Raw genomic sequence first — 22,263 nt, 5'->3', positions numbered from 1 at the left:
TTATTAATCAACATATACATATATTTCTCTACAAATACATGAAAACAGAAAATGAGCCCTGGTTGTTGTGGCTCAGTGGATTGAGCGCTGGCCTGCAAACAGAAAAGTCACTGGTTTGATTCCCAGCTGAGCACGTGCCTGGGTTGCAGGCCAGGACCCCAGTCAGGGGTGTGAGAGAGACAACCGGTCAATGTATCTCTTGCACATTGACACTTCTCTCCCACTCTTTCTCCCTCCCTTCCCATCTCTTAAAAAATAAATTTAAAAAATCTTCCAAAATAGAAAATGGCCACTATTCTAAGGTGCAGTAGTATAAGCTACAATTAAACTGACATCTGTATTTCAACAATCCTGATCTCTAACTCCACAACTACAGTGTATACTAGGTCTCCACATATCAAGGAAGGAAGGAAATAAGTTACAAAAATTATAAAGAAAATTAGTTACCTGTCAATTTATTATCTCTGTAAAAAATACCTTGCCACTTATCCAAGGGTATGATCTAAATAGAAAATTAATGTCCTGGCCAGGTGGCTCACTTGGTTGATCATCCTACTGTATACCAAAAAGGTTGTGGGTTCAATTCCAATCAGGGCACACACCTACGCTGTGGGTTCCATATCCAGTCAGGGTACATATAGGAGACAATCAATCAATGTTTCTCACATCTCTCTCCCCCCAACTCTCTCTCTCCTTCCCCTTTCTCCCTTCCTCTCTCTCTAAAATCAGTAAACATATCCTCATGTGCGAATCAAAAAATAAATAAGTGCAAAATTACTAAAAATGTGTGCAAAATACATTTACTTTTAATAATTTGCTTGCATTTATTAATTTTTCATCTTTCACTCAAGTGGCAGATATGATCTTTGTTACATCATAAAGTACAATTCAAGTTCTGTGACTTTGGGTCTAAAATAATTACTATAAGATTCTACTGTTATAAATGCAGCATAGGTAAGTTTCTTCTCAAATTCACTTAGATCAAACATATTTCTCATCTACAACAAATGAGACAAGTGGACTATGACATATGATATATGACAAACTCTAATGCTGTGACTTACATACCAGTCACATATGTAATAAAATCTAAGAGTCAAAAAAAAAGTCTTAAACCACCTGAGAGATTAACTCCTTCCAAGCAAGAGGGCTTTTCTGGGTGGATGCAATGCACCTTAAGGTAGCTGTTAAGACAATTTACTTAGGACACAGAAGTTATTGATAAGCTTGGTAAAAAAAAAAAGGTTTTATCAAGTGAAAATAATAGAAATCAAATGTATTGCAAGAAGTGTCAATTATTCCAAATCTAACTACAGTAAATTCTAACTAAAGTAAAACTTTATTTCTTAAACAAGTCAGAGGCATGGGAATAAGAGGGGAGGTAATTATTCTAGATTTAAAAAAAAAAACTTAAAACAGATATTATACAACCAATTATAGTAAGTAGATCTTTCAAAGTCTTCACTCAAACAAACCAAATGCAAAATGACCTTTTGTACATTAAGTAGAGAGTTTAACACGAACTGAGTATTAGTCAATTTTAAGGAATCACAGTTAATTTTTTTAGGTATGATAATGGCACTATGGTTATACTACAAAAAAATTTTAAGTCTCATCCTCAAGTATTTATGGATAAAATAGCATTTCTGGACTTTCCTTGGAAATACATCAACCAAAAAAGTATTGAGGGAGGGTAGAGGTGAAAGTCAAGTGATGATATTCTACTTTTGTGTTTAAAGTTTAAAATTACAAGTGAATTAATGAATAAAGCAAAACTTTAGTACTTAGTTATTAAAATGTCTTCCCTTCAAATACATTAGTTACCGGTAGCCATATGACCAGTGCCTGTCATATAGTACTTACTTGCTCAATAAACAAAGAATCGCTGAATAAATTACTGAACTGCCTAACAAAGAATAGACCCCTAAAATTCAAAGTAGGTAACATAAATTCCTAAAAAAATGTGCCCCTCTGTCAAGTCTGGGCAGCAGCACTAATAGCATGTTTAGGAAACTGTCTAGTACAGGGGAAGGAATTTCAAAGACAAAAAAAAAAAACCTATCTAAAAATACTCTCCCTAAAGGAGTAGGCAAAGTTCGGAAGTACAGGAAAAAGTTGGCAATGGGCAGCAGAAAAGAAAATCTGGTGTTATGAGGAGGAACCTGGAATGCTTTAGAAGCTAGGTTCATTCTCAGGAGTACCATATCCTTAGGGTGATACCTAAGATACCTAAGGTGAACAAGATCAATTCTTTCTGACTTCAAGGCCTTCTCCTTTCTCTGTACTACAATTCCTCATCCATTGTATTTAAACCAGTGTGACACTAATAAAAGTATTCTGATCACTCTTTACAAATATTCTTTCATTTTACTATCTATTCTATGAACAACTAAAACTTTAGAAAAAATCTGTAGTTCTAATTTAGAAAAGTATATGATGCTGCTTAAGAAACCACAGATGACTCTGCCACAAAATAAATAATTACTGCATTAGGAAAGAAACATAAATATTAAATTAATTATAAAAGACAATATTATCAATGGTAGAGAAAGAAAAGTGTTATAAGTACTAATCAAATTCCATTACTTACTATCCACATTTAAAAAGGACCAGTAAAGCCATTGGCTCATAACATTTCTATACAGTATTCCTCAAATAAAATCACTTTCAACTTATAAAAGAGGTACAAGGGCAGAACCAGAGTGGTTTCTTAGCACTAGGAGGTTGTTGTACATATTTTTCTGTTTAGGAGGATATAGGTTTATCCCTTTAAAAATCCTCTGCATCCATAAAGAAACACTTGTAGCTTCTCTTTTTTTTTTTTCATAAAACACTCTAGTTTACCAAGTAATTTGCTTGAATAATTAAGACAATACAATTTTTGTACCAGGCAAGATCTTTCTTTTTTTTTTAATATTTTATTTATTTATTTTTAGAGAGGGAAGGGAGGGAGATAGAAGGAGAGAGAGAGAGAAACATCAATGTGCCGTTGCTGGAGGTTATGGCCTGCAACCCAGGAATGTACCCTGGCTGGGAATCGAACCTGGGACACCTTGGTTCCCAGCCCGCGCTCAATCCACTGAGCTACGCCAGCCAGGTAAGATCTTTCTTCAAAGTGACAAAGAACACAGTATTTCTAACACCCTTTAAATTTTTAAAAAAATATTTATTTAGTTAGTTAGTTATTTATTTATATTTAGAAATTGGTTTTAAAGAAACTTCAGATCCTTCGTTTGACCATCCAGTTCAAGTGCCTAACACAGTCTGACTTGAAATTATGTCTCAATTGCAAATTACCTGAAGTTACTAGAAAAGAGATTCTAACTAGCCCAGATGAGGTACAATATCCATTTTCTGAAAAGACTGGATTGTTTCCCTCCATCTCTATTTGTGCTTCTCCCTAAGTATTAGTATGATTCTAAACATTCTGATTCTAAAGCTTTTCTACATCATTGCAACCTCAAGACTAGAGAGGATCTCTTTCCCCGATAGACAGACTTCCAAAATACAGAACAGAACTAGTATTTGCTCTCATATAACCATCCTTGAATCGATAATTGTGATGCTAATAAGCTTCCATTTAAACCGTGTGACTAAAGTGTGGGGTAGGAGACATTTTCCAAAAAAGGCAAATAAAAAGAGGGGTATTAGTGACCTAGACATAATCACTGGAGGAGTTGCCAGTAGCCAGTAAACCACTGCAAAGAACTTAATGACTACACATTATTTTTTAAATTACATCTTTTTAATTTGGAAATAAAATATTTGTAACTGTACTTACACATTCATTTATATTTGTCTAAAATATTTCCTTAAAGTAACTAAAATTTCAGAAAATATATAACTAGCCTTTATAGCAACTTCTAATTACAATGTTGTACCTGTGGACAAATACAGAAAATGCTGGGAGCAAACTGCAGGCATTCAGAAGTAGAGAGTGAAACGGCATCTAGAGTTCAACCACAGACCAGGAAGCAGGAGAAGGGGAGCCGCCTTAGAATGGAGTGGGAGAGAGATGGAAAGGGTAGTAGATTCATCTATACATAACAGAAAAAAAAAAAAAACTGTGGCTTAAACAAAATAGAAGTTCATTTCTCTCTGACATAAAATAATCTGAAAATAGGCAATCTAGGGCTTGTTCTACCATGTCATCAGTATACAGTGTCCTGCTGGTCTCCATTCATTCCACCATCCCTGTCCTCATGGTCTCTGCTGGCAACTGGAGAAAAACATAAGGGTACACCTCTCCCTTTAAATAGAATTTTGGGAAGTATGACACACTTTCACTTACATATATCATTTCATTGATCAGAACTGCTTCACAGGTTTGTAACTTGCTGCAAGGGAACCTTAGAAAATTAAGTCTTTCAGCAAGCGAAGAGAGTGTCCACTAAATATCTAGGTTTTAACTTGAGAAAAACAGAGAACCTAACAGTAGCTCAAAGGTAAGAAAATGCAGATGAAAATTGGAGATGTGAATACAAACTTTCCTTCTCTAATCTCAAGCTACAAAATGGCTAGAATGAAATCTTTTTGATGTATTACTTACCTGAAAAAGAAGAAAATGAAAAGGAATGGGACCTTTAATTCTACTTCTTAGACTATTTCCTATTCCTCCCCATATTATTACAAAAAGTTCACTTGAGAAATAACAAAAAGTGTGAACCAAAACTGTGAGCCAAAATAATTTGACTCAAAGTTATTAAATCTCCTTACTATACAAAGGCATGAAACTAACATATTTAATAAACAGAAAATACCAAGATAGAGACAGTTTAAAACCAAACAAAATCACACCATCACTCTTCTACAGGTAAAACTTTCAAATTACTTCCCAGGACCAGAAACTCAGCCTAAACTCCCCTCCATACCCACACCGCTGCTTGGTAAACCTCTCTCCTAGGTCTATAAAGCAGATCTAATTTCCCTGATTCTCCTTCCTTACTCTTTTAAGGATTTTACTGCAATCACAATGAAATCAGAAGAATAATCTCATTTAGAAATTCTAAAGTTTTAAAAAATCTTATAAAATCCCCTGGAACCTCAACTATTCTCACTTTACTAGATAGAACTAATGATTTCAACTAGTATTCATTCACATATCTTCTTATCTCAAACATGTCATTGCATTTCTAAGACCCTAAACATTAGGTGATATATTTCAAAAAGTCTTTCTTTAACACAAGCACAACACAACGATGGCCATGGTGATGGTAGTGTTAGAACAAAGTTAAGACCTTTAGAGGTTCCAAGTACAAAAAACAATAGTATAATCCTCTTTCTCCTCCCTATTAAATACTAAACAAGTTAATACAGTAAGATTCTTCTTTTTGATTACTACGTCTAAAAAAAATTTTAATAAAATTCCATTGTTTAAAAAACAGAATTTTTTTTAAATGTTTTCCTCTGCTTTGCTGATACCCTAAGCCTTTGGTAGATATGTCTTTCGGGTAATCAACACTAAACAGTCATAAGAAATCAAAGTAAAAGCAGTTGCAACTTGAGGGGTTCTACTCTGTGTCAGGTATTTTATATGCATTATTGATAATTCTTACCACGTCCACAAACGGTTGATATAACCAATCCTAGCATGCTGATAAATGGCTCCAAAAAAGCCAGAGGTCCAAGGTCACTCATGCAGTAAATAGCAGAGTTGAGTATCTGAAATAGGCCTTTCTGTCTCTCAAGTCTGATACATTAGACATACTGCCTATAGGACATTTCAGAAAACACCAAAAAATAATTTTTAAATGCATCATTTGATAGTCCTCAAATTTTCTTTGGAACTTAATCACCAATAATTCTAGACAATGAGTGTAAATATATAGCCAAGACCACTTTTTTTAAATGTGAATGGTGTCCTCTGGATTGTGCCATGTAGCAGCTATAACGCAAATGATTGTCAAAGGCCTTGTGGAGGCCATTTACTGCTCTGTTTTGGGAAAAACTACAACCATTTTCTAAAAAGTAGATAAGCATTCTCAGGATATTAAAGAAAACTATTTTAAAGTACATAAAAATATACTCAGCATAGTCATCAGGAAAATGCAAATTAAAACCACAATGATATATACATATTACAAGAGCTAAAATTTTAAAAATGACTCTACTAAGCATTAGCAAGGATGTAAAGCAACAGGAACTCTCATACATTGCTGGTGGGAAATACAAAATGATCGAGCCAACTTTGGAAGAGTTTGGTAGTTTCTTACAAAATTAAACATACACATACCATTTGATTCAGCAATCCCACTCCTTGATGAAATAGACTTAAGTTCACACCCACCCCCCAAAAAAACTATTCTCAAATGTTTACAGCAATTTTATTCATAATTACTAAAAACTAGAAACAACCCAAACATCTCTCAATAGACAAAGAGATAAGCCATGGTACATCCATCCCTACTATGGATTATTACTTAGCAATGAAAAGGAACAAATTACTGATACATACTACATGAATCTGAAATGCATTTTCTACATGAAAGAGGCTGACCCAAAAGTCTATATAATTCCGTGGATAGGACAATAACTTATAAATGGAAAAGGCAAAACAACAGCCAAGGAGAACAGATCGGTTTTTACTAGGGGGTTAGATTTAGTGGGAGAAGCTAACTACAAAGGGGCAACAGGAGCTCTGTGTCTTGATTATAGTGGTAGATACATATATTATGCATTTGTCAAACCCACAGAATTGTGTATCACAAAGTGTGAATTTTGCTGTACATAAATTTAATTATTTTAAAAATTAATGCACTTAAAAATAAAGAAAATATTCCTAACAAGAAAAAAATAATAAAAGAAAGAGTATTTTAAAATTACTAGTTCGAGAAACTAATTTCCTCAGAAGATAATATAGCTGGCTCCACTGAGCTATGTAGATAAAATCCAAAGTGTTTAACACATGGTTTACCACATAGTAAATTCTGAAATGATACTGGGTTCCCCTCCCTTTACCCACTTCTCTCTCTTACATATGCATTTCTCTTTCCCTGTGTCTACCCTTCATTTCTTTCCTCCTCTGTATTGGCAATAGATTTTTTTTACTATTTCATATTCCTTTCCTATTTCTTTGGTTAATAATAGAGTAGCCCCCTCAACACGTATCCTCATGGGATATGTTCCAAGACCCCCAGTAGGTGCCTAAAACTATGTATAATACCAAACCCTACTTAAACTATGTTTTTCCCTATACATACATACTTATGAAGTTAAATTTATAAACTGGCACAGTAAGAGATTAGCAACAATAACTAATAATAAAACAGAGCAATTACAATATACTGTATTAGAGTTATGTGAATGTGGTCACTCTCAAAATAGTCATGTGTGCCTTAACATTAGATATCTGAGAAATGCATTGTTAGGCAGTTTTGTCATGGGAACATCATAGAATGCACTTACACAAACCTAGATTGTATAAACATTCTGTAATGAATAATGATGCTTTAATAATTTAAACCACCCACAGGTGGCAGTAAATTCAATATCATAGTCAGGCCTAGCCTTTTCTTTCAACATCATGAGTGAACTTTTTGCTTTGGCCATGGCTGTCATGGTGCTGAGAAGGATAACCTTCGGTTGTCTGGTCTTCTGTCTGGTTCATTAGAAATTTCTCCATGCCTGATACAGGCCCTTCTCAAAATCTGTTAGTCTCACTGACTTCAGCAAAGCAGATCCTTAAACAAATTCTATCATTTGTTCTTGCTCTTTAAGGTCATAGCTATGATCTGCTTGACTGGTACATACACTGATTTTCCACCTTTGTAGTCCTTAACACTTTTAATTTCATTTCCAATTCAGTTACTTGACATGGCCTCTTACTGGCAGCACTAACGGTGAATTTTCTATGCTTAGGGACCATGATGAACAAAATAACACAAAATTAAATAAAGCACAAGAGAAAATGATGCAATCAATTGATACAGTATAAGATGTATGACACTGCAGCTGGCATAACATGGCATACTATTTTAAAGGAAACTTTTTAAGTAGAAAGAGTACACTATAAAATAACAATAAAAAGTATAGTATCATAAATACATAAACTGGTAAGAGTCATTTCTTATAATTGTCAAGTACTGTACATAATGGTGTGTGCTACAATTTTATATGATTGACAGCTCAGTAGGTTTATACCAACATCACCATAAACATGTGAGTAATGCACTACACCATTAACAGTGGATAACTGAAACTGCAGAAAGTAAAACATGGATAAGGGGGAACTACTGCATTCCCATCCTTTGGGACGCTGGCTCTCCCCCATTTTATGTGGTTCTGATGACAATGCCAATGCTATCAATCCCACAATGATTAATCCAAAGATGGGCCCCATTAGAAACCATCCCTTGGAAATATCTCAGTATTCTGAAGCATGCATCTCTGCCATGAAAGAAGCCTTCTGAAACATAAGTAGAATATAAGACCAATGCAGAGAAAAAAAGTGAGGTTAGGAAATAGAGACTATCCTGAAGACATCATTTAAATTCTGGATTTCACTATTCCTGGACTGCTCTACCTCTGTCTGTTCTTCCCCCTTATAAAGCCAATAAGTCATCTTTTTGTTTAAGCCATTTTAGAATTGTTGTTGTTTTTAATGCTTCTCATTTTAAAAGCAGTAACATTTTGTTTCCCTATAAGACAAAAAATAATAAATTATCTCTTTATTTCTGTGGCCTTCATTAATCTATTTTCAGTATTAGCTGTAATTAATATAAAGTTATGATACAGCCCTGCTGTAGGGAACCACACAACTATGAAAACAGAAATTTTTTTAAAGCCATATTATGTAAGTAGACTGAAAATAGCTGCTCACTGAAGATTTACATTCCAAGTGTCAAGAATCTTAAGACAGGTTTTAATGTAAATTTTATCCAGATTTTAAGTCTTCAATGCAGGTAATGCTCACTGTTCACCATATTACACCTTACCACTCCTCTCACTCAAAGCTAAGTACCATAATAAAGATAGCTGTTACTTTGAGTCACTCTGGCTTTACATTGTTTACTCACTGTTCTTCATCAATACCTGAAAGAAAGGCAGCAGCATATGCCAATAGGGAAAACACGCACACAGAGTAAGAATTAAGGCAAAAGTCTTATGTGTTGATGACATACAATAACTTCTAATAAGACTTTCTTCAGTTTGCCTAATTTCCTACTTATTCTTTGATGTGAAACTTAAATGTCAGCTCCCTTCATTTACAGTTTCCTCCCATCACACCCTAGTAAAGCTGCCTCTGCTTCCTATCCCTCCATCATATTATAACTATTTATATGTTAGTGGTAATGAGAACCTAAAATCTATAGTAAGAAATGAAATAGAGAAGAACAGATGAAACACTGCAGTAACAAAATTCACAGTTTGACAACTGAATGAATCTGATGCAGAATTCAAAGAGGATTCGTAATTCAAGTTTGGAAAATAGAAGGGATAAGCCAGTAATAGAGAAATTAAAGTTAGAAAGAAGAATATATTTTAGAAGAAAGAAAATGAAAGAAAATCCGTATTTGAGCATATTGAGCTTGATGGCATGACAAACAAGCGGAGCTCTCCAGCTGGAAAATGAAGTTCAGACACAGTTTGGGAGTCATCTGAAGACATCACTGAAGAGGTACTCACTGAAGCCAAAGGGCCAGGTAACATTACAAGAAAAAGAATCTTGATTAAGAAAAATGTGTAAGAAAAATGCTTAAGAAACAAGCTGACCTCATGAATGAAAAAAAGAGAGACTAGAATATATAGGAGAGAGAGGAGAACTAAAAAGTTATAAGCAGAAGGGAAGAAAGGGAGTTCATAGTGTCGAACATGAAGAATTAAAAAAGCAAAAATTAAAACTGAAACAAATCCCCATTTGGCAGTTCAAAGGTCACCAGTAACAATAGAGAACAGTTTTAGTAAAAAAGAAGGTAGCAAAATCAGAACAATAGACATAATTGATTTTCCCTTTGGACTGTTTGTTGAATATGGCAAGGAAAAGAGAGAAGAATGAATAAGAAAAGGTGGGGTTTTTTGGGTTTGGTTGTTTTGGCCATTAAAGATATTATCAAGGGATCTGGATGTAAAAATGATGGAGTTAACTAATGAACCTATATATTCCAACAGATAAAAGAAACAAAAGTAGTAGCCATGAAAGCCTAAAGGACACATCCCTAAAACCAAATGGTAGAGAAGAGAAATTATACTACTTAGAAATAAAGAAAAGCAAAGCTGAAGAAGCTTCTGTTGGAGGTAATCTTACTCTTTTCAAAAAAAAAAAGTAAGTAAAACAACATACAAAGTCTCTCACATCAATGTTTCCCTCTCTCTTTTCCTCTCTCTCTAGAAGCAATGAAAAAATGTCCTCGGGTGAGGATAGAAGAAAAAAAAAAGAGCAACAGCATTTATCTTCTCATCAGAGGCAAGCAACACAGATGGGCATTTTGTAGGCATGATGGGATTTAAACAAAAACACAAAACAAATACAGTATCCAAAAAATGCTGGCAACACAGTACACTGTAGGGTTTTATGATTACCGTGACTGCATGGCTAACTGGAAGCTGCAGCTTGCATCACAAGAGAGTATCTTACCGCATATTGCTAACCCTGGAAAAGATCAAAATTTTAAATCTGAAGTATAGTTCTACTAAATGCATATTGCTTTTTCACCATCATAAAGCCCAAAAATTCTAAGTTGAACCTTTATAAGCTGGGCCCAGTTGTATATGGAATCAGGGACTAGTTAGGGGATAAAATAGATCTGTAATAGCCCTTGTAGTTAGTCAGTTAGGAAAGAATTGCCAACCAATATAAGCAAGTATTTTGAAGCATACTTTCTAAACAATTGTTCATCTCATTTTCACTTAACTAGCAGAAGGGCACAAATTCTTTAGTCTATTTGACTTGTTACTATTTTATAAAGACAGACTTCTACATTTTGATCTGTATGTCTTTTCCACTGTGTATTTCTCCATCTTTTTCTTTATGTTATAAAACTTTTAAATTCATTTTAATGTTTCAATGTGGTTTTAGTGTTGCTCTGATGCTTTGCTTAAATATCAAAGTAGCATTTGATTACTCAAGAAATCCTTAATATCTATTTTCTAGAAGATAAGTATTTGAGAAAACTATATGAAGAATAGCAATTTTGAGGCTAGCAGTGGCTATATCTTCTGATAGCTGCTCATTTATTATGATTAAAAATAAAATGCCCTGGGAAAATTTGAATGAGGATCATCTTTAATATTTTGAAGCTTCAGAAGTTACAGAAAGGAGTGTCTGTTTTCTTTTACACTGTAATTTTTCCCATTACATAATTCACACTTAGGTACTTCATATGTATTACAAATTCAGTGGGACATTTAAAAATAAATATGGCATAGCATATATAAAAAGAATATTGTTGCCATAAAAATAGTAACCTTAGAAAGCTCTGTACTTATTCCTACAATGCTGCCATTGCATAAAAAGCTTAGGGATTCAACTTCTGGAACTCCTTTAAAGTGTTAACACAATCTTTACAATATTGTCAAAAGTAACAATTCTTTCATTAAATATAGCATTGATTTGGGGATATTTCTAGTTATCATAAGGTAATTTATCTAAATTAGAAATACTACTTTTGAACAGAAAGTGTGACTATAATATGCACGAAATTTTCTTATGCCTCTATAATGACATAATCATTAAAATGTATTTTGATACATTCCCCTCCTCCACAGTGTCTGTTCTGTGGGTTACCACTCATACATTCTAATATGTTGGGTAAAATGTAAGTTAAATAATTTTATAAGCATGCTTCTTATTACTGGGTAATACAAGAAGCTCTGATAGTTTCTAAGAATCAAATTATTGAATATTTGAAAGTAGTTAAAGCACTCTCAATTTTAAATTTAGCTAGCTGTTATTCAATGCCCTATCTTTTTTCATACTGAACTAAAACTGCACATTATCCTTTTAGCATATACCCAATACAACCCTACTCAGTCAGTTGTCTACTCATGTTACACACAAACAGGATCCAGCAGAAGTAAGGTCTGCTTGAGTGTGGTTGCTAGAATAATAATAATATGGGTGTTATAATGTATAGTTTTAATTTGAACATTTCACCTAAAATGTCATATGGTGTGCTTGAGTGTGATAGTTATGTTACAGAATTACATGCTTATGATTTTATATTAACAGATTTTGTAATAAAAAAGAGGTATTATTTCTGCCAGACCCCATATAATATACACATACACACCCCTATTTTTTAATTCCCTATATGTGTAATTTTTTTCCTAGTTCATCGCCTGAATGTTACCTGCTGGCTTTGCCTCCAGATGAGCCCTAGGACAGTCTTTCTTTTTCACTTTTTTTTTTAAGATTTTATTTCTTTATTTTTAGAGAGGGAAGGGAGGGAGAGAGAGAGAGAAACATCAATGTGCAGTTGCTGGAGGTCATGGCCTGCAACCCAGGCATGTACCCTGACTGGGAATCGAACCTGCGACACTTTGGTTCGCAGCCCGCGCTCAATCCACTGAGCTATGCCAGCCAGGGCTCCTAGGACAGTCTTTCTAATGGTAGTCACACATTTCCTTTGGTTTATCTTTGAAAAACAGTCTAAGCCCATTCAGCTGCCTTAAGTCTTACTTGATTCAAACTTAACTGAAGTCAGTCCACCCCACCCTCTACTCCCAAAACAAAATATAACCAAAAAGCAGTTTTTTCTTATGTTCATAAGAAGCTTCAATTGCTTTTGAAGCCCTACCTCTGAGAATCATTTAATTTTGCCTTTATTCTCCTCAAAAATCTGTATTATTAACTCAGCATTTAAGATTATCTCTGTATCCAAGTTGTGCACATAAACTAAAAAATTCCCAAGAAAAAGTTTAATTAGCCATCTGGATTCCTCAAGACAATCCCAATTTGTCCATCGTTGAATCATCTGTTAGACCATAAGCTTTGTTTTTGATTCAGGGGGGGGAAAAAAAACCTACAGTGACTGTATATAAGGGAAGGGTTAAAATACATTCTAGGAAAAGGTCAATGAATCTCTACACAGTGGTAAAAATTCAAATACAAGAAAATCAAAATAATTCATTTTATAAAGAAAGAAGTGGAGGCCCAGAGGGGTAAGTAGCCTACTCAAGTTCATATATTTGGTGGCAGAGCCAACACTAGTATCCAAATCTCCTTAATTCCAAGTTCAAAGCTTTTGTACCTTATCCAGTCATTCAAATTACTAAACAGGATTATGTCAAATGAAAGACGCTGGACACAAAAGATTACATATGGTAGAAGCAGGGAATGGGCAAACTGGCAAGAGGGAGCTTTTTGGAGGATGAAAGTATTTTAAAATTGGATTGTGATAATTGTTGCACAAGTGCATAAATTTGCTAAAACTTGTACTGTGAATTTTACAGCATATAAATTATACTTTAATAAAGCTATTCAAAAAATTACTAAGAAGGAACTCAGATTTTACCTTTAAGTCTGTAGAACTCTCAGAATATGCCACAATATCACTAACACATGAAGAAACCAACTTCAGATCCTTTTCCCTTCAGAACCTTCTAACCTTACATGTGCCACAGAACCCAAAAGTGACAGGTACTGCACAAATATACACATAAGGAATATGCAAAATTTCTATGAAACACATTAGCTATTGATCAATATTTCCTTAAAGGCAGGATCTGCACCACTCTAGGAAAGCCTCTGCAGGCAGTCATAGAGTTGATGCACTTTAATCTGTTATCTGGTCTGACAAATTGCTCCAAAACAAAATTCCTTGGTGATTTCATTTTCATAACATCTTTATACCATTATAATTTTAAACATTTAAAGAGTTGTTTTATTAAGAGGAACTATTCCTAACTGCATATAAGCAAGCTTCTTTAGTTATTACTTATGCATCCTTAATAGGCATCCATCTCTTCAGCTGACTCAGGATTGACAGCATATTCTCATGCTGCTGAGGCTCAGTTTACCACGGCTAAGGAAAGACCTTTTGGCCTCAAAAAATTCAATTATCACGTTCCTAAGCCCTAGAATTTCACTAAACTTTCTAAAAGAGAAAGAAAAATAAGAAACTTATAAAAAGAAATCAAAATGTTTATCCTGGCTTAAGTTCTTATTTTAAACAGGTTTTCTCAAAATTATAATCTTTTGACATTTGCTAAACTGTATGGATTAAGTACTTATTCAAAGAAATCAATACAGGAAAAATATAACATAACCTCTACTGAATATATCTCTATTTCATGTACAATTCCATGTGCTACAAAAACTGAATCAGTCAGATCCCAAATGATTAGGGGCCTAAGTATCAAACACACACTTTCCTCCGTGAACTTTTCTAAACAATAATTGGCTTAAACCTGCTAACAGTAGTCCCATGAATGGACAGCACTGCGGTTAATTTAGTTTAGGAGTTAGTTCTCATCAATGGAAGCAGTATATTTTTTTGTTGTCTATAATTCTTTTTTTTTAATCATTGTTCAAGTACATTTTCCTCCCTTTTACTCCCAATCCAGCCCACCCACCCAACCCTCCTCAATTCCATCCCATTACCACCCTCCCCCTAGTTTTTGTCCATGTGTCCTTTAAATTTGTCCCTGTAAACCCTTCCCATTCTCCCCTGAAATTCCCTCTTCTCTCCCCTCTGGTCACTGTCAGCCTGTCCTCTATTTCAGTGTCTTTGGTCATATTTTGCTTGTTTCTTTGTTTTGCTGTTTAGGTTCCTGTTAAAGGTAAGATCATATGGTATTTGTCTTTCACTGCCTGGCTTATTTCGCTTAGCATAATGCTTTCCAGCTCCATCCAAGCTGTTGCAAAGGGTAGGAGCTCCTTCTTTCTTTCTGCTGCATAGAATTCCATTGTGTAAATGTACCATAGTTTTTGGATCCATTCATTTACTGATGGGCATCTAGGTTGCTTCCAGCACCTAGCTATTGTAAATTGTGCTGCTATGAACATTGGGGTGCATAGGTTCTTTTGGATTGGTGTTTTAGTGTTCTTAGGATATAGTCCCAGCAGTGGAATTGCTGAGTCAAAAGGCAGATCCATTTTTAGTTTTCTGAGGAAGTTCCATACTGCTTTCCATAGTGGTTGTACCAGTCTGTGAAGCAGTATTTTTTTTTTTACATTATATTACTGTAATGAGGCACAGAAGAAAATGAAGAGATGCTCCTTAAACTAATTCCTCGTAGTCAGAAACTCCACAGATGAAGACAGAAATAACACAACAAGCATGAGAATGCATGCCAGGAAATTGGGAGAGAGGATTGTAATATATTAAATATTAAGCAGAACAATAATGTGACTAATACAGGCCCCTTAAAAATTAACCAACATCTCCCATTTCTCTTTTTATATGGAGGCACAAAATCATCTTCTAAATAAATAATATTAAACCTTATGCCAACTGAAGTTCTCTAGTCTCTTTTCTATTACCTCAAAAGGAAATAAAATCATTAGAATAAACCTACTGTAATATAAAAGCTAATGTTTTTCCAGGACATGTTCTGTGAACTCTAAGAAAAAAAATTCTATAAAGATGGACAACTCCCATATTTCCTACCACTGTTGGGAGAGGAAGGATGACAAACAGGTGGAAAAATGTGGAGGCAGAGAGAAAAACAAGAAAAAAATCTCCCTCACCTCCAAATAAGGCTGGCTCATCAATCAGTATAATCTTCTGCCTCCCTCAGTCTACCTCCCTTCACTGACTGCCCCAATCATAGCTAAGGTCTGTGACAATGGATATAATATAAAAGCTACAAATTATATTTCTCCACCTTTACCACTAATCAAGACATTATAATCAATATTTTTAAAATTATAAAAATGATTTTTAAAACTAGCTTATGAAATGTTGACTTAAGCATTACATAACTTCAGTATGCTTTTACAGTTTGATAGTTCGTAAACACTGTTTTTGCTAAAGCAAATTTATTCTGGCTCTCAGTATTAATGAGATCTGATATCTCATTTAAGGGATATGATATAAATAACCAGCTACAAAATTAGTAAAAATTTAAAATTCATTCATGGTTCACTAACAGTCTTGATTGGATAATATTTACATAGACACAAAACAGGTTCATTTTAGGTGTATATTTGAATAAATCAAATAGAAGAATCTTCCATTTCATTTACTTTTGTTCATTTATAATCAGAAAGTTTTAGCATTTAAAGTTCACAGTATGTAATGTTTCTCATAAGTCAGATTCTAAAATAAACATTAGCTTTTCCCACTTATATCTAAGATTAATATCAATATTTTATTAGTTTCTAACAGTGATTTTCAAACAGTATGCTGCAAGAATTTTTAAACCATGCACTACCTATTTAGCCAGAGACACTGACTTATTCTTCCTTAGGTTGCCAAATAAAAAAATGACAACCACCAACACAACAGCCATTTGATACAAATGAATCAAAAGTATACCTATTTCTTTTGTAAGATCAACAGAAAATGTATTTTATGTAGTACCTAAGAAATTTAGTAATTAGTTTATGTGTGCCATAGAGATGAAAAACATTTAAATTAGAAAAGTGCAAGTTCTAAGATACAACAAATACATGGAGCATTTCAGTAGTGGCCTTTAAAAAGTTTTATTCCAGGGCTTCAATGAAGAGTTATACCGTAGAGCCAATACAAGAGGAAAAACAGAATATAGCAAAGGCAAGTTTGAACCACATCAGCACTAGACTTATATTGGTATAATTTGTTAATTTTTTAAAAAGCTTAAAATTCAAAACATATTTTCTTTCACATATCACTTTTTGACCAAAAAAGCTATCACAAAAAATATTTTTAAAAAGTAGTAACTGAGGTATTACGTTTTGGCAAATAAAATCTTTTAAAATAAAAACTTAAGTGAAATTAACACCATAGCTCTGCAAATAAAATCTTTATAAGCCCTGACTGGTGTGGATAACTGGGTTGGGCATTGTCCTGCAAACTGCAAGGTCACCAGTTTGATTCCCAGTCACAGTACAAGCCTGGGTTGCAGGACCAGGTATCCAGTTGGGAGCATGTGAGGCAATCGACCAATGCTTCTCTCACACATTGATGTTTTTCTCCCTCCTTTCCCCTCTAACAATAAATATATAAAATCTTTTCTAAAAATATTTTCAAAGAAAACATAAATTAATTCTATAGCTCTGCTTTCTATAAAGAGTATAAATAACTCTTATATTGAAATGCATGGTATAATCCCATAGGCCCTATTTGCTCTTCTTCCATTTAAAAGAAAACGTACAGTATCATATAAAATTGATATGGGTCATAGCTCACCTCCTCACACAACCACATCAAAATTACAACTAAAATATAGAACTACCATCACTCCCAACTGTCAGAAGTAGAGTTGAATGGAAGTCTAACAACTGCAGAATTAAAAATCAATATCCACCCAGACTGGTAGGAGGGGCAGAAACAAGAAACAGGCTGGTCCCACATGTGGTAAACTGACCCACAGAGTCCACGTGTTGTGACTGAAGACAAAAACAAATGCACAGGCTACAGCAATCCTGTGGAGAAAAAGGGACGGCACAGCCACTCTCTCAAGGGGATAGTGCCTCTGAGTGCCTCAGCCACTCTCTGAAGAGGAGAGCACATTGACCCCTGCCTGGACAGGCTTTTATTGTTTTTGCAGGGCTTGTGCACCCAGTGTACAGCTATAACCATGTCGAAGCATCACCACCCAGACCCTCCACAACTGATCCTCCACAGAGCGTAGATTGGTGTTCAGTAGTCACAGCCAGTCTTTGCAGCTGACTGGCCTGGGTAAATCCCTCCCATTGACCTGCCAACAGCAACCAAGGCTCAACTGTAAGAGGAGGGTGTACTCACTCCACACAGAGGATGCACCTCGAGCACCTATCTTGGGTGACAGGGAAGGCTGTACCACTGGACCATACAGAACACCTACTACATTAGGCCATGCTGCCAAGACAGTGAGTCACAGCAGCTCTACCTAACACATAGAAACAAACACAGGGAAGTTGCCAAAATGAAGAGACAAGGAAACATGGCCCACATGAAAGAACAGATCAACACTCCAGAAAAAGAACTAAACAAAAGGGAGATAAGCAATCTATCAGATGCAGAGTTCAAAACACTGGTTATAAGGATACTCAAGGAACGTAGTGAAGACCTCAACAGCATAAAAAAGATCCAGTCAGACACAAAGGATACACTAATTGAAATAAAGAACGATTTACAGGGAAACAACTGTAGAGTGGATGAAGCTGAGACTCAAAGCAATTCACTGGTACATAAGGAAGCAAAAAACAACCCATCAGAACAACAAGAAAAAAAGAATCCACAAAAAACAAGGATAGTGTAAGCAGCCTCTGGGAGAACTTCGAATGTTCCAACATTCACATCATAGGGGTGCCAGAAGGAGAAGAGAAAGACCAAGAGATTGGAAATCTATCTGAAAACAGTAATGAAAGGAAACTTCCCTGATTTGGTGAAGGAAACAGACATGCAAGTCCAGGAAGCACAGAGAGGACCAAACATGATGGATGCAAAGAGGCCCACTCCATGACACATCATAATCAAAAAGTCAAAGATTAAAGATAGAGAGAGAATCTTAAAAGCAGCAAGAGAAAAGCAGTTATTTACCTATAAGGGAGTTCCCATGAGACTGTCAGCTGATTTCTGAAAAAGAAACTTTGCAGGCTAGAAGAGACTGGCGAGAAATATTCAAACTCATGAAAACCAGGGACCTACAGCGAACATTGCTCCACTCAGCAAATCTATCATTCAGAATCCAAGAACAGATAAAGAGCTTCCCAGACAAGAAAAAACTAAAGGAGTTCATCATCACCAAACTATTATTCTAGGAAATGTTAATGGGACTTATTTAAGAAATAGAAAATCAAAACTATCAACGATAAATGGCAAAAAATACGAATCTATCAACTATTGAATCTAAAAAACTAAGAAAACAAGAACAGAGGCAGAATCATGGATACTTAGAGGGTTGTGATGGTTGCCAGATGGGAGGGGCTATAAGGGAATGGGTAAAGAGGTGAGGGGATTAAGAAATACAAATAGGTAGTTATGGAATAACCATGGGGATATAAAGTACAGTATAGGAAATGGAGTAGCCAAAGAACTAATACACGTGACCCATGGACACAAACAATGGTGTGGGGATGTATGAGGAAGTGGAGGGTGCTGGATAGAGTGGGTCAAACATGACAAACAAGACAACTCTAATAGCATAATTAATGAAATACTTTTTTAAAATAAATAAAGTTGATAGGGGTTATACAAGGTCTGTCCAGAAAAAATCCAGCCATTGTTGCTATAACAAGAAGTTTATGTGATATAACCTGTCAGCCAAGGATAGTGGACTGGAATGCACATGTGTGAACAATGGCAACGTCACTATACTAGTCAGGGCAGTGGATGCTGTTAAGTGAGCATGTGTACTGTGTGGCCATTGCATTCAAAACAACTCAGTGAACAGAGAAATGAATCTGCATCAAATGTTGTATTAAGCTTAAACATTCCTCCACAGAATCTATTTGGATAATTCAGAGGGCTGTAGCTACATGGGAGACTGGTGATCAGCCGCTTCATCATGACAATATGCCCACTCATGCATCATGTTTCATGGAGAGTTTTTTGGCAAAACATCAAATCACCCAGGTGACTCAGCCCCCATACAGACCAGACTTGGTGCCCTGGGACTTCTGGCTTTTCCCAAAATTAAATCATCATTGAAAGGGAAGAGACTTCAGACCATCAATAAGATTCAGGAAAATACAACAGGGCAGCTGATGGCAACTGGGAAAACTATGTGAGGTTCCCTGATGCCTACTTTGAAGGGGACTGAGACATCACTGTCCTATGTACAATGTTTCTTGTACACAGAACACCTTCTTCATATTACATGGTGGATTCCTTCTGGACAGATCTCCTATGTTTAGAATATTGTACAGATTGATGTAAAGTTCTTTAATCATGAAAGAAAAAAAACTATGTCAGGCGAGTGATATGGTTCATTTCATTGGTTGGATTCCTAATTATGCCAAAGAGAAAACTGTGTGATGATGGAGGGTGATTGAAGGGGAGATGTAGGTAAGAGAGTAGATTGTAAAGAGAAAGAATGAAGTGAAACTAATCCCTTAAAAATATATATATTTAAATGCATAAATATCCCCATATAATTTTCATCTGTTGTGAATTTTTTTAAAGTTTGTTTTTAAGTCAACTATAAATATCTTTTACTTTTAAACATGTTTAATTGTATATCAAACTACAACTTCATAACAATTCAAATTGCAACAAAAGAAACTATATATTTTACGGTAAAAAAATATAAGCCACAGAGGCACAGAACGGAGAACCAAAAGATATCTTGTATTTGTCCTCTAAATGCTACACCTACTACATGACTATTGACTATAGAAGACTAAAAGAAGATATCTCAGCTGAAAATTACCAAATAGCCAGTACTGATGTAGGGTATAAAAGTACTATAACAGTAACACTTTTAGTTTCAGAGTTGTTTAGAATCTTAGTTTTGTTTAATTTTTAAGAAATTTATTTACAGGTATATATTTACTCTTAAGACTATAATGGAGATTCTTTGCCCAGACTGGTGTGGCTCAGTGGGTTGGGTGTCCCCCTGCAAACCAAAAGGTCTCCCGTTCAATTCCAGTCAGGGCACATGCTTGGGCTGCGGGCCAGCCAGGTCCCAGGTTGGGGGCATGCCAAAGGCAACCCACTGATGTTTCTCTTGCACATTGATGTTTCTCTTCCTCTCTTTCTCCTTTCTTTCTCCTCTCTCTAAAAATAAATAAATAAAATCTTTTTTAAAAATTTTTTTAAATAAAAATCTTTTTAAATTTTAAATGGTCTTTCACTTTTATAAATGTGCTATAATATAAAATGGGTGTACTTACCATTTAATTTAACCAAGAGATTCACTAAAGGTAGTTTTTAGTAAATCAAAAATAACAATTAAAAGGCCACAGTAATTAAAACACAATGGTACTGGCACAGAAACAGAGTTACAGATCAATGGAACAGAACAGAGAGTCCAGAAATAAACCAATGTTTTTACATTCAATACTTGACAAAAGAGTCAGAAACATACAATGGGGTAAAGAGAGTCTACTCAATAAATGGTGCTGGGAAAACTACAAATAGGTATTGAGATACATGCAAAAAAATGAAACTACACCACCTTTTTACACCATACACAAAAATAAACACAAAATGGATTAAAGACTTAAACGTTGTACTCAAAACCATAAAAATCCCCGAAGAAAACACAGGCAGTAAAATCTCAAACACTTCCCATAGCAATAATTTTTCTGCTACATCTCCTCAGGCAAGGGATAGATACAAAATAAATAAATAAACAAATGAGACTACATTAAAGTGAAAAGCTTTTGCACAACAAAATGGAAAGACAACCCACTGAGTGGGAGAACATATTCATCAACGATATATCTGATACAGGATTACTATCCAAAAGGTATAAAGAACTTAGAAAATTCAACATACACACAAAAAAACAACCATTCAATCAAAAAATGGACAAAGGACCTAAATAGACACTTCTCCAAAGAGGACATACAGATGGCCAAAAGACATATGAAACGATGCTTGACATCACTAACCATGACAGAAACGCAAATTAAAACCACAATGATATATATCCCTCACACCTGTCAGAATGGCTATCATCATCAATAAATCGACAAACAATAAGTATTGACGAGGACGTAGAGAAAGGGGAAACTTCATGTACTATTAGTGCAAATAAAGACTGATGCAGCCATTGTGGAAAGCAGTATGGAGTTACCTCAAAAAATTAAAATTCTAACTGCCTTAAGACCCAGTGATTTCACTCTGGGAATATATTCAAATAAACCCAAAACACTCATTCAAAAGAATATATGCACCCCTACATTCATCGAAGCATTATTTACAATAGCCAAGATTTGGAAGCCGCCCAAATGGCCCTCAGTTGGTAAGTGGATAAAAAAAAGCAGTGGTACATTTACACAATGTATCACTCTGCTATAAAGAAGGCAGAAATTTTACCCTTTGCGACAACATGGATGAACCTGGAGGGTATTATGCTAAGTGAAATCAGCCGGTCAGAGAAACACAAGCACCACAAGATTTCACTTCTATCTAGAATCTAATGAACAAAATAAACTAACAAACAAAATAGAAACAGACTCATAGATACAGAGAACACACTAACAGCTGTCAGAGGGGCCACGGGGAAAAAAGTGAAGGGATTAACCAAAAA

General features: G+C 35.0%; 1 protein-coding gene across 9 annotated transcripts in view; it reads right to left on the bottom strand.

The window, feature by feature from the left end:
* Positions 1–22,263, bottom strand: part of FUT8 (fucosyltransferase 8) — a 187,870-nt gene that overhangs the window by 158,732 nt on the left and 6,875 nt on the right. For 2 of the 9 annotated variants that reach the window (XM_045823065.1, XM_045823073.1), the window contains exon 1: positions 20,560–20,699. The exons of 6 other annotated variants lie outside the window; for them this stretch is intronic. The gene's annotated coding sequence lies outside the window, so the exon portion shown is untranslated. Of the gene's footprint in view, positions 1–20,545; positions 20,700–22,263 lie in introns of those variants that run through there. One more of the 9 variants, XM_045823067.1, reaches the window with a different exon arrangement.

This window comes from Phyllostomus hastatus, unplaced genomic scaffold (assembly GCF_019186645.2).
Source record: "Phyllostomus hastatus isolate PE091 unplaced genomic scaffold, TTU_PhHast_1.1 phas_scaffold_501, whole genome shotgun sequence".
In the NCBI taxonomy this organism is placed as follows: domain Eukaryota; kingdom Metazoa; phylum Chordata; class Mammalia; order Chiroptera; family Phyllostomidae; genus Phyllostomus; species Phyllostomus hastatus.
The sequence above is the reverse complement of the archived record's forward strand: the minus strand, read 5'-3'. Positions and strand labels throughout refer to the sequence as shown.